General features: G+C 38.5%; 1 long non-coding RNA gene and 1 other non-coding gene across 2 annotated transcripts; both read left to right on the top strand.

Moving 5' to 3' along the window:
- Window positions 1-1,598: 1,598 nt before the first annotated feature.
- On the top strand, window positions 1,599-12,623 carry LOC137229261 (uncharacterized). Its single transcript, XR_010945612.1, has 3 exons — window positions 1,599-1,772; window positions 10,121-10,238; window positions 12,117-12,623. It is a non-coding gene; the product is annotated as an uncharacterized lncRNA (long non-coding RNA).
- LOC137229608 (U6 spliceosomal RNA) lies at window positions 12,159-12,265 on the top strand. Its single transcript, XR_010945765.1, has one exon. It is a non-coding gene; the product is annotated as a U6 spliceosomal RNA (small nuclear RNA).
- Window positions 12,624-13,908: the final 1,285 nt, after the last annotated feature.

Genomic DNA, 13,908 nt, shown 5'->3' with positions numbered 1-13,908 from the left:
TAAGCTTAAAAAAATTAAGCCAAAGTCAACTAATAGTTAGAACGCTTTCCAGGAAATCAAACTATTTGCTTTTTTGGAAGAATCTTAAAATGACATGGGAAAACGTCCACGACATAATTTTATACAAAAAAAAAATCTATATAACTTTACATAAAATAGGATCCCAATATAACAGATAGTAAGCAAACACAGAAAGTTAGGACTAGATGGAAATACATTTTAACATAACAATACGTGGGGTGATTAGATTATAGGCACTTTCCATTTTCTGTAATGTATGTGTCAACTCATGTATGTAGAGGTAGGTGTGTATGTGGGAGAGAGACAGAGACAGAGACAGAGGGAAATATAGCTTCTCCAGAAATATTAACTTGAAAACAGGAAATTTTTAACATCTAACAGTTTTTGGAGAAAAACAGACAATTTTATTTGAATTTCAGTCAAATTACCAATAATATAATTATAAAACTTGATGTTCATTTTGGACAGTGTTATAGGTGTAATGCTTAGTTATTTTTTTAATGAATTTTTTCTCAATATATGTTCTTCAATACTTGAATTGTAACACAATAAAGTTAAATGATTATAGACACATTCAAAAAACAAAATGTAAGGAAAAGAATTGTCCGACGTTCAGAAAGTCTCTAGATAGTAAAGCTTTCAGACATCTTGTCTATGTTCTTTACAGAACATGAAATGAAAATTTGGGAGTGTTAAATAGATTTCTCCTAACAGTCTGTTTTTGGAATCTCCAGGACCAGAATCAGATTTTTAAAATTCCTTTCTTTAATACAATAACTCTCATAGAGTATATAACTGCACATATTTTTTTTCAAATTTTACATCATATTGTATATTCTAGAATTCATGTTCCAAAAAATTATACTATATAATATATATTACCCCCAAGTACTTTGTGTACTTTTAGCACAGTTGGTTTGGTTAAAAGGAAGTTTGACGGAGACCTATTTTACAGCATAATTGACTTTTCCCATAAAAATAATTGCTTTGCATATACTGGAAAATATAGTACAGCTGCATAGGAGTGTTCCCCAGTGCAAATTTTTAATTTGAATTGGTCTGAATACTTTGAATATAAAAATAAATCAGATGTTTGATCTCTTCTACATATATATAGAATTTAATAATGCTAAGAATTCTTAAATATTTGAGTATTACAATATCCGTTCTAATATATGAAGAATAACATAAAAATGAGTGATGATAAACCTAGCTTAGAGTTCCACTAAAAGATTATGGAACGAGCATTTTTACTCTTCCTCTTTCTGAGACCTATAATCGGAAATCCAAAAAATGCAACAAAAGGGAAACAATCTGATCAAAATTTTCAAATGGCCACATCCACAGACCATAAATAGAGCATTTGACAAAAACAATGAAATCTGAATCAAACTGGAGAACACTGCCATACTTTAATACATTCTTCTCCAGATCCTTAGCAATATTCAGATTTTTCTAGGATTATGTGACAAGGTCTAAAAAAGCCTAATGATGCTTGAGCTGACGAAATGACAAGGCTTGGGCAGGTCACGGGAAAGTGGGAAACTCCCCTATACTATTCATACTTACCCTGCTGACTGGCACTGGAAGCAGATCTAGATGAAAAGGGGATAAGTGGAGGGCCCTGCCATGGATCAGAATCAACTGAAAAAGATAACTCTGGGTCGGAAGTTTGTGACGCAAGTGACAAGAATATGAGTCATGGTGACATCCTGTCTACTCTAAAAGTGAAGGGAAATGCACCTCTTGAGGTGAGAAAAGAATGTAGTAAGTTGCATGCGAACAAATTAGAGAACAGCACTTTGGATGTGCAACAGCCAAATTCCCCTCGTATGCTATACTCTGTTGTCCCCTTCCGAGATTACTCGTGAGCCAGTAACTTCCCTGATTGAATTATCTCAAATCAAGATTGTAATGATTAGAAAAGTACCAGCTACAGAACAATCAATAGATTGATGAAGAACATACACCAGAATAATTACAATATGAAATTTCAGATACATAGCTCTCAAAACTCTTATTTCTGAGCCTAATGCAAAATCCAGAAATCAATTAGAAAATTTTGGAATACGAGCGTGAGATCAGTAAATGAATTTAGGCCATTAACTGTTAAGTGAAGGGGAAGGCATGAATACTTAGAAAACAAATGGAATAAGCCAAGATGAGGGAGAGAGCTAACTGAGTACAATAATACTAAAAACTATCTTTTGTTTTCTAGCCATCTTCTAAAATAAGAACATGATGATGGCATTTCCCAAAACAAAATATGTTGATGGCTGTCTACAGTGCTTTAAGCACTTTTAAATTTATTTTCTGGCTTCCAACCTACTTTTTCCTCTTTCATCTCTACCGTTACATCTTACTTGTCGACTTGTTCATAAACATGCCATGGACTTTTGTGACTTTTATATTAACTTCATATTGGTCTTTCTACCACCTGATTCGAAAGCTCCTTCCTGAAACTTTTGTTATTATTGTTGATATCCCCAAAGAACCAGGTCAAATGTCACTTTCTATTGTCAGGCAAAAATAATCGCTCTTTCATGACTTTGTTTATGCTTCTATCAAAATATATGACACACTTAGAGCTACATTAATTAGTGGTATTTGCATAATCAATATTTTTTCAATTGAAATTAATTATAATTCCACATAGAACACTAACAAATTTCGGATCAATGCTTTAGAAAAAGGGGAGAAAGGGATGGATTTGGTAGTTGTCATGGGAGATTCTATAAATTTATTTTGCAAGGGACCCGGACTTATTTGTGGATATTCTGGGGAGAATGAGCCATTTGTAGGAAACACAACCTAAAGGACATGGCAAACAAATAATTAGCAAAAAGGAGTAGTTTGAAAACGGGGAAACCCAAGGACAGAAGTTACCCAGAAACACATGCCAGCAGCCCCTATCAGAGAAGTTTATCTGCAGCCAGCAGTGGCCATGCTACCATATTGGTATCTAGAAATGGAAAAGTTTATGAGAGAAAAAACAAAAGACAAAAGCAAAACAAAGATCCACATGTGGACTAAGCATTAAATGGATTACTAAGACAGGAATTCAAACCAAGGAAAATATAAGAGAAGAAGAGTTGTTAGAATTGGACTCGCCATGAGAATGTCAGACTCAGCACAAGAGTGGCCTGGTACCAAATCCCAAATATTTGTGATAGAATATTAACTCTTTCCTACCTGAGTTAGTGATTCTCAAACCTGCATGATTATGAAAGTTACTGTTGTCTCTTAAATTACAAATCCCAAATCCCACTTCCAAAGATTTAGAATCAATACATTTGTATTTAAAAACAAATAAAAAACAAAGAAAGAAAAGCATTCTAAGTTCAGCCTGTTTGTTCTAGACTAGAAATATGGCACAGAGTCAACCCATGCTTGTCTCTATTTTCCTAACTAGAGCTTTTAATTTCATTTCATCTGTTTTTTATTGAAAACTTTTCTCATTTGTAGTATTTCACCCCAATTCCTCTCAGTTTTGTCCCTTGGATATCTTGCTCTGTGTGATAGCTTCTTTTATTTCTCTTTCAAGAAAAGATCCCAGGTGTCCAGAGATGTGCTTTCTCCCACTTTTCCCATAGTTCTCAGCCTCAAATCCCTGTTCATAAGTAAGCTATTGTCTTTGATTTCACCTTTCCTGGCATCAGCAAGACTCATCTTGACTTACAGTGTCTATCCTCACATTTCTGTCAACAGATTCATCAAGAATCTTTGCAATTAATATGCTTATCCTGGTGTTAATGGTAAAATTGCAAACCTATACTTAACATGTCAGTATATAATTAATACTAACATTTCAACCATATATTACAGCTGACAAATTTCTGATTAAATGAATGAACTCAATAAGTATTCAACAAACAATTATCTACAACTACTATGTGAACCACAGTAATTAGATGAAGATTGTGGGACAATGAAAAATCAATTCCAAAGGCAAATTTGCAATCTCTTGAAAACGAAAAAAGAAAACCACGATAGAGACATTTTGATTTTTAAAATGGTGCAACACTAGCACATATGTTATTGTACATGCAGGCCATGTATAATGAGATGTTTTATTATATCCAATTGTATCTTAATGCAGGGGTTGAACATTTTTTTCTATAAAGAGACAAAGAATAAATGATTTCAGATTTGTGGGCCATATAGTCGCTATTGCAGCTATTCACCTTTGTCATTATAATGTGAAAGCAGCCACAGACAATATAAAAGAACAGGTATGACTGTGTTCCAACAAACTTTACCTACAAAAAATAGGCACGTGACTGAATTTGACCCCCAGTTTATACTTTGCCAGTGCCTGTTTTAGTCGATATTCTTTGGTCCATGGTATATTATATATTGGTGCAATGAAATAGGAAATTTTTTTCTTTTTCAAAATCCTTTGTATAATACATACTGAAGATAGGATAAATTTTGATTGTATAGAATGTAGCAAATTATTTTCACAATATAAAAATTCTAGGATTCAAGCCACCAAATATTTATCACATTCTCTATGCTGCAGGATGCAAGAGGAAAAGGAAGAGGAAAATACTGGTATGAAAACCTTCCTAACAAGCTGTCAGGACCTTGTTAAATGAACGTTTGTTAAGTGGAGCTCAGGGCGCTGTTGTGGTTCAACAACAGACCACAAAAAAAAAAAAAAAAATTTTTGAAATAGGTAAGTTTATTACTCATAGGTCCTGGAGGACACAGCATGCCTCAAAGGGCCACAAGAGGAGGTCAAGGCAGAGTGCAGACAGAGAGACAGAAGGGAACTGGGTGGGGCACAGGCTTTTGTTAGGGTGTGTGAGTAGAATGCTTTGGGGTTCAAAGGTAGGGCCAGCTTGGTCAATTCAAATCAAAAGAGCAGGGTTTTTGCAACCCCATGGGGGTCTTATCTAAGGAAAGCATAAGGCATCCAGGTGCTGGGAGGCAGGGGAGACTGTGGATCACAAGGGCTGTTGGGGAAGTTACGTCAGGAACTTACATTTGCTTGTGACTCTGCAGCTGCTATCTAGGGCATGAGCTTGCATGAGGGGGCTAGTGTCAGTTTAAGGTCCCTGCAGGTCACTTGACCAAACAAAATGAATGCCAAAGCAACAATACCATGGAGTGGCTTAGCTAAACTCTCAACACAAGCTTTGTTTCAAACTAGTCATACTAATTTCCTAAGACTGCTGTAACAAATTACCCAAAATTAGCTAAAACAACAGTAATTTATTCTCCCACAATTCTAGATGCTGGAAGCCTGAAATCAAGGTATTAGCAGAGCCAGTTCCCTTTGAAGGCCCTAGGGAAGAATCCTTGTTTCTCCTTATCTTCTTTTGGCTCCCAGCAGTCCTTAGTACTCCTGGGTTTGTAGCTGCATCACTCCAATCATCTTCGTCTTCTCTGTGAGTCTCTGTATCCCCTCCTCTTCTTATAAGGACACCAGTCATTAGACTTGGGACTCGCCCCAGATCCAGGATGAATTCATCTTGAGATCCTTAACTATTAACATCTGCAAGGACTCTATTTCCAAATAAGTTCACATTCTGAGGTTCTGGGTGAATGTGATTTTGGGGCACACTATTCAATCCACTACATTAGTCATTATTTGCTTGCTTATTTTTTATTTAAGTCTGCTCTGATGACTCATTCAACTTCTTCCAAAAAACTACTATTTTGATTTTAACTCCTCAAAGTTCAGAGTTCAAAGCCTTTATCAATTTGTTATTGTTGAGGAACACAAAACCACTACAAGTATTAGCATAATCATGGGTGTGTTACTGTAAGAAAATCCTTCATAAACACCTAGACTTTCCTTCTTTTAAGGATTTTTGGGCCTGTGAACTAGCTCAGATCTGGGAGCTGTGTGAGGGGCCATGAATAATGTCAAACCTTGTTGTTTATATAAATCTAGTAAACATTAAGACAGCTAGCCATCTATTTCAATCCTGAGGATATCATGATATACTGGCAAAGACTGCCGAAGATCTCTGAGGGCCAAACCATTCTTAGTATTTACAATTCTGGTCCTGCTGCGTATTATGCTAACCATACCCAGGTTTGGTAATTAAGGTCCACCACGTGGCCCTGCCACTATAGGATTCTACCACCTCATTAAACTCAGCAGCCCCATTTTAATAGCACCACCTTCCACTGTCATTCTTTGCTTGCAGAGAACAGCCTCTAGCCCCTACCGTAACTTTCAAAAATACTGTTGCTGGGCTTACCTGGTGGCGCAGTGGTTGAGAGTCCGCCTGCCAATGCAGGGGACACGGGTTCTTGCCACGGGTCGGGAGGGTCCCACATGCCATGGAGCGGCTGGGTCCATGAGCCATGGCCGCTGAGCCTGCGCGTCCGGAGCCTGTGCTCCGCAACGCGAGAGGCCACGGCAGTGAGAGGCCCGCGTACTGCTAAAAAAAAAAAAAAAAAAAAAAAATACTGTTGCTTCCTTCACTGTATGGGTTAACTTTTGTCCATCAAAAGCAGGTTGAAGATCTAACCCCTGGTACCTGTGAATGTGACTTATTTGGAAATAAAGCTTTCACAGATAATGTCAAGTTAAGATGAAGTCGTACTGGATTAGAGTGAGCCCTGAATCTAATGACTGATAGTCTTTAATAAAGAGAGAAAGATTTAGAAATACAGAGACACAGAGGAAACAGGGAAGAAGGCAATGTGAAGACAGAGACAGATTGAAGTTCAGCTGCTAAAGAAACCAGGAATGCCAAGAACTGACAGTAACCATCAGAAACTAGAAGCGAGGAAGGATTCTTTCCTAGAGACTTCAGAGAGAGCAGGGCCATGCTGACAGATTAATTTTAGGTTTTTAGCCTCCAAAACTGTGAAAGAATAAACTTCTGTTGTTTTAAGCCACGATGCTTGTGGTAATTTGTTACGGCAGCTCTAGGGAAAAGATATATACTCATAATATATCCCTCAAAGCTGTGCTGAAGGGACTGTTCACTGGACCCTCACAGGTGACCTAGTTACGGGTGAGAAAACAGTTCACATACAAAAATTCGACTCCAGCATTCCTACATCCTTAAACCCTGGAACTCAAAGACCTTATGGTATCTCAAATGTATATTTTTAAATACTGCCCTTCACTGCGTCCTAATTACCACTGGCAGTGAGATCATCAACACCTTTAAATCTAGTTAGATCAGAGAATGAATGTCGGATTCCCATCCTTAAGTCTGACCCCAGTGAAGTACTTCTGGTGCCAAAAATTTTATTAATCTTGGTGTACCCAAGGAGATAGAGACACTACAGTTTTTCAGGGAACAGTTTAATGAAGGAATGTGAGCTTAATAGTGGGAAGCAGCTGCATCACACAGGGAGATCAGCTCGGCGCTGTGTGACCACCTAACTGGGTGGGATAGGTAGGGTGGGAGGGAGACTCAAGAGGGAGGGGATATGGGGAGATATATATATATATATGTATAGCTGATTCACTTTGTTATACAGCAGAAACTAACACAACATTGTAAAGCAGTTATACTCCAATAAAGATGTTAAAAAAATAATTAAAAAAAAATAATGCTGGATGAAGAGCATGAGGTCAAGTTTTAGAGGGCTTTGAAAAATGGTAGAGAGATTTGGACTTGATGTGATAATAATTGGTTATGCTTGTAAAATGACTTCTAGTCTATAATGCATAATAGATATTTTTTCATTTAAACTTTAATTTTTGACAGGCATGCTGTATTATAGGTGAGGAACTAGAACCAGAGCAGTTAAGAGTGCTGAAAATCACGCAGCTAATAAAATGCAGGACATCTGGGGAAAAAAAAAAAAGGAATGTGAGCTTAAACAAATGTAGAAGTACATGTTGGACAGAAAGTCTGTGGTCAAAGAAGTAGAGAAATTGTTACTAATGACTTCAAACTAGAGCAGGTAGAGAACTGCAGAGCTTATGCAGATGGCGAAGAAGCTGCTACATTTGTTTGCCACTATCACAAAGAGGGAGTTTGTTGGAGGGCGCCTTAGCTGTGATGTCTTGGCTCCCGAGAGTAATGGCTTCTAAGTTTCAACTAATCTCTTCTCATTAACAAACCCTAACCTAACACCATACATTCTAGGAAAACTAGTTCCCAGCTTTGGCAGTGGTGCATCGAAGGTAAAGGTGACTGACACTGAACCCTTCCATTCCAGACTAAAAACAGCTCTCACATATTTCTCTGTAAATATTTCCACATGTGACTTCTTCCTCAAAAACTGAGATGTGACACTCTCTTAAAATACTACCTTAAATTCTAATCCTATATTGGATGATATTGACTCAAGTTAGTTTCTAAGTCTTACTGCTCATAAGTAGAGCAGGGGAATATTGTAATTTTCTCTGGAGTTGAATTTTAGTATAAAGAGCAAATATAAGATTTTTAGCAGTCATCCTGATGAGGTTTCAATGAAACCACCGACATCACTGAAATATCTGGATTAAAACACTGTGACAAAAACCAGGAAAATGTTCCAACTGAGACCTCTCATACTTCAAGGAAGCTGAACAGTTCATAATCAACTAACAGTATCACGTGAGAGCCTGTTTCATGTTTAAGTGCAGGTTCCATTGTGAATTGTAGTTATTTATGTTTCTAATAATAAACTGGACCTCACAATAAAGTAACAAGGTAATGTATTTTTACTTTTATACCTATAAAAAGTCAGTATATTGCTTAGTCATTTTTATATTTCCAAGAAAACAATGTGATGGCATAAGGAATTGATTAATGATTCCAAAACACTCCCTAAAGCCTGCCTGCTGCCTTCCTTCCTTTCTTCCTTCCTTTGTTTATTTATTTCTATTTTCCCAGATTTACTGAGATATAATTGACATATAACATTGTAAAAGTTCAAGGTGTACAGTGTGTCAATTTGATACGTTTATATATTGCAAAAGGATTACCACCATAACATTAATTTGTAAGCCCTCCAGCCTCTCACATAATTACCATTTCTTTTTTGTGGTGAGAACAATTAAGATCTACTCTCTTAGCAACTTTCAAGTATATAATACAGTATTATTAGCTATAATCATGCTGTACATTAGAACCCCAGAATTTGTTAATCTTATAACTGAAAGTTTGTATCCTTTGACTAATATCTCCCCATTTCCACCACCTCCTGGCTCCTGGTAACCACTCTTCTACTCTCTGTTAGATTTCATATATAAGTAACATCTTAAGGTATATGTCTTTATCTGTCTGACTTATCTCATTTAGTATAATGCCCTCAAGGCTCATCAGAGTTGTCGCAAAAGGCAGGACTTCTCACTGAATAATACTGTTTTTCATATATATATGAAATGTGTTGATGGACATTTAGATTTTTGAATAGGTTGAATAATATTCTAATGGACATGGGGGCACAGATATCTCTTCAAAATCTTGTTTTCATTTCTTTTGGATATATACCCAGAAGTGGGAGTGCTGGATCATATGGGAGTTCTATTTTTAATTTTTTGAGGAACCTCCACACTGTTTTCTACAGCAGCTATACCAATTTACATTCTCACCAAGAGTGCTCAAGAGTTCCCTTTTCTCCACACCTTCAACAATACCTGCTGTTTTTTGTCTTTTTGATAATAGCCGTGCTAACAGGTGTGAGATGATATTTAACTGTGGTTTTGGCTTGCATTTTCCTGATGATTGGTAGGTAGAGGCTTTTATCATGTACCTGTTGGCCATTTGTGTGTGTCTCCTTTGGAAAAATGTCTACTGAGTTGCCTGACTGTTTTTTATCAGGTTTTTTTTTTTTCCTGCTATTGAGTTATATGAGTTCTTCGTATATTTTGGATATTGACCCTTTATCAGATATATGATTTGCAAATATTTTCTCCCATCCCATAGGTTGCCTTTACGTTTTGCTGATTGTTTCTTTTACTGTGCTTTTAGTTTGGTCCAGTCTCACTTGTTTATTTTTGATTTTGTTGCTTGTACTTTTCATATCCAGGAAATCACTACAAAGATCAATGTCAAGAAGATTTTTCCCTATGTTTCGTCCTAGGAGTTCTCAGGTTCAGGTCTTATGTTTAAGTCTTTAATCCAGGTCTCTATGAACAGTCACTCCTGCTGCATGTCTGCTAATCTGTGTTTTTCTTCCTTGTTCCTAGCCAGCTCTATACATCTCAGCTTTGCCAGACTGGGTGGGATGAAACCTAAGCAAGATCTTCATGCAGTGCCCCCAAGAGGCTGGAAAAGGTGGTTGCTCACTCTGTTCTTCCTTTCTTGGTGAGAGAAACTCTTTGTACCTGGTAAACTCCTTGGCACTGAAGACTGCTGGCTTGGGGATAGGATGATGCAAGCAAAATGAAGTTGTCTTCCTTCTCCTCTGTGTGATTATTTCAGTTTTTTCCACTGTGCTGCTAAAACTTCCTAAGTGGACTCTAGTGGTCTCCCAGAGCTGTTTTTTATTTGTGGCCAGCTATCCAATCATTGACCTTTGTGGGGGAACGGGGAAGCTGGGTTCTCCTAAGTCACCATTATTTTTTTCTGCAGCCTCTTCATTAATTTTTAGGTAAATGAGATTATTTTATAAAGCAATGTTGTTTAATATTTCTAAATTATCATCTCATCAATTTTTTTTCCTCATCACCATTATAACAAATATAACACTTTGTTCCTAGTTGCACAACAAAATTTCAAAGAGTGAAATTCAGTTTACTCAATATTTATAAACTGATTGTTCATCTTCTTTCTATTTCCCTCAAAGAAGATAAATAGACAGAAAGAAAATAAACCTGGAATTTTGACTGTAAGGAGTCATGTGGTCTCAGAGGAAAGAAGTTAATGTATTGAAAAGAAAGAGGAGACCCAAATCAGACTGAAGGGACTTTAATCCTATGTCTGGAGAAGCATGTACATGTTGTAGATACAAATCTAGTCTCTTCTGATGACCCTTAGGGTTACTACCAGCTCTTCCACTGTTAGAGACAAAATTCAGAATGAAAAACATCATTCTGAAAATATTCTCTAATGTTTGCATATCATTAGTCTATTTTAAGGGTAGCTAACGCTGTGTCTGAAGCTAGAATTCAGCTTTCACAGGTGAAAAATTTCCAAATCCAGTCATTCAGCAATTATCATTTTTTGACTATAAACTCTTCAGGATACTCTATTAAAAACAAAACAAACAAACAAAAAAGAAACAAATAGATAACAGTCAAACTTAAATGCTATAATGATTTAAAGAGGGATAAACGCTATACGGCTAGAATGATTTCCATGACATCATATTCAAGTATATTTGGAGAACTTTGGTCTATAATGTTGTTTTCAACACATCAGCTTTTGGAAGAAGTATCACTTGGAGATAAAAAGCCACAAGTAATTACACTTGAATTTTACCAAATTCAGGTCACTGAGGAGTAGAGATGTAGAGTTTCCACATGTGTGTGCACCTCCTATAATGAGATTTCCCAGCAGAAGCTGACAAAGTAGGTCTGTGAAGCTAAAAGGGACATAATTCCAGAATAATATCACAGCAATAAAGAGCACACGGTCTAGAGTTAGACAACTCAATTTGAAGCAATTTCTAACACTCCTCAAAACTTCCTGTCAGTGAGAACTTTGAGAAGTTATTTAATTTCACTGTTGAGTCTCCTTTTTGTAAAAATGGTGGTAATAACAATTCCAACCTCATACATAAAAGCTGTAAACATTTAAAGTCATGTCAAGCATGTGGTAGATGTGCAGCAGGGTAATTATTATTGCTTGTTAAAAATTTCAAATATATTTTGTCCAATTAAATAGAAACCTGGAATATACATTTTGGCCTTTAGATACCTAGGTTCCCTCAAATGCAGAGTCAGTTGCTATACGATTCAGCTTTAGATGTTCCTGCAGTTTTAACTGTGCCACAGTTCTTCAGGGTTTAAAATAAAGCTTCCTGGTTATACCTTACCACAGGAAGTACGGTTTGGGGTTATCTTTTGTCTTTTTTCTCTCTCGTTTCTTTCTTCCTCCTGTCTTACCTTCCTCTTTTCCTTTCTTTTTCTTTTTCTTTATGTTTCCACTGCATTTACTACCAATATAAAAAAATGTTAAAATGAAAAAACAAACTATTCTTAGTTCTCCAGTGGTTCTCATCCCTCCTTCTTCCCCACACAGCTCCTGACCTATTTCCTCAGGGTCAGTTCAAAACTGGACCTGGTGCTCGCTTCGGCAGCACATTTACTAAAACTGGAACGATACAGAGAAGATTAGCGTGGTCCCTGCGCAAGGATGACACACAAATTCGTGAAGGGTTCCGTATTTTTGAAAAAATACTGGACCTGTTCACTGGTGTTTTCACAGAAAACAACCAACGCCAGGGATGCAGAGGCAGAGAGTGGGAAGAGGGCGACAGTACTATCCAGGTTCCACGAAAGGCAGGCCAGGTGGAGGGGCACAAAATTCAAACAAAAGGGCTGATGGCCTCACAGTGACATAGTCTAACTAAAATGGACTGGAAAGGAACTACAGAAGGCCCCTCAGAGGCTTTATAAAACATCTCAGCGGCTGTGTCCTACCCTCAATAACTGACTCCAGGAGTAGGATGAAGAGGCCAGGGAAAGTTGTGGAAAGTTTCACGTGTCGGGAGGTGGGGAAAGTCTAGAAGGCACCAAGAGCCTCACTCATTTTGACAGAAAAATTTCCTCTAGTGTTAGGAAGTCACAAAATGCCAAGGACGCTGAGAAAAGCTATGAGGGGGATGCAGAGTCTCACAAGACACAGCGATCACAGACCACGGCGGTGGGGATCATGCTACTGAGGCAGAAACTACGGAGTCCAAGAGCAGGGAGAGTGGCCTTTCAGGAAGTGACTCTGGTGAGAGAAAGGAAGATCCAGGAAGCAGCTGAAGGGAGCAAAGATGGGGTCCTGAGGCAAGGCTCTGGAGGCTGGATCAGAAGAAAGGGCACCAGTGATGAAACACAAGTCTGGGGGCAGGTGTCAGTGACTGAGGTCGGGGGTGGAACAGCCGCACAGTAGCCATCACAAGGCACAGGGAAATAAATGGCTGTTGGCCATAGAGGGCCCCTTCCAGGCTGGTGGGAAGGCACAGTCTCACAGAGGTCCACTGATGCCTGGGTGGCAGAAGGCACAGAGGTCTTCATATCAACAATGGCCCTTTTTGGCACTGTTGGCAGAGAGGGTGGTGGGATCTGTCTTCCATAACCTGTGGTCCACCCTTGGGCCGGCAGGCATTCTTGTTAAGGGGCCAGTTGTGAGTGTTCAAGGGTGTCTCTGTTCTTTGTGAAGGCCTCCCCTGGAGGGACCCCCTTGGCCTGGTCCAGGAAGGAGGTTCAGCACTGACTCCCCCACCAACCATGACCATATGGGCCAGACCAGGGACCTAAGCCTCCTTGAATTGGGCCTCTACCCTAAGGAGGAAACGGGAGACTCCCCACTGGTGCAATCATGGGTCCCCTTGGTCCTAGAGGGCCTCTGGGAAGAGCAGTGAGCCCCCCATCCTGTCTGGGGTCTCTTCCCCTCTGGAGATGGGGGCTGCAGTGGCCGTGGCTGCCCCTGCTGATTCTGCTTCTTTCCTTTCAGCATCGTGGTTATGGCAACGGCTGCAGTGGGATTTCCCGTTCTTTCTTTTGAAAGCAGGTTGTCCTATCCAAGCGTTTCTGGAAATTCTCAGGGAAAGTTACGTATTTCTTTTTCTGACTTCTAGCAGACAGCTGATTTCAGACCTGACCTTCACTCTTTGAAGTTCTCCAAGGTGATGACCGCTGAAAGCATTCTCACATTAATTCATTCTAAGTGTGGGCATAAGCCCCTCCCTGAGAGGAAATAATTATCTTTAGGAAAAACATCACTGTAACCACAGAAAAGGTAAAACCAAATTCTATATACTCCAGGCTCAGCGTCAAAGCAGATATACCTTCCCTGTCTCCACCTTTCCAGCCTCCCAAAG

Source organism: Pseudorca crassidens, chromosome 8, assembly GCF_039906515.1.
Source record: "Pseudorca crassidens isolate mPseCra1 chromosome 8, mPseCra1.hap1, whole genome shotgun sequence".
In the NCBI taxonomy this organism is placed as follows: Eukaryota; Metazoa; Chordata; class Mammalia; order Artiodactyla; family Delphinidae; genus Pseudorca; species Pseudorca crassidens.
The sequence above is the reverse complement of the archived record's forward strand: the minus strand, read 5'-3'. Positions and strand labels throughout refer to the sequence as shown.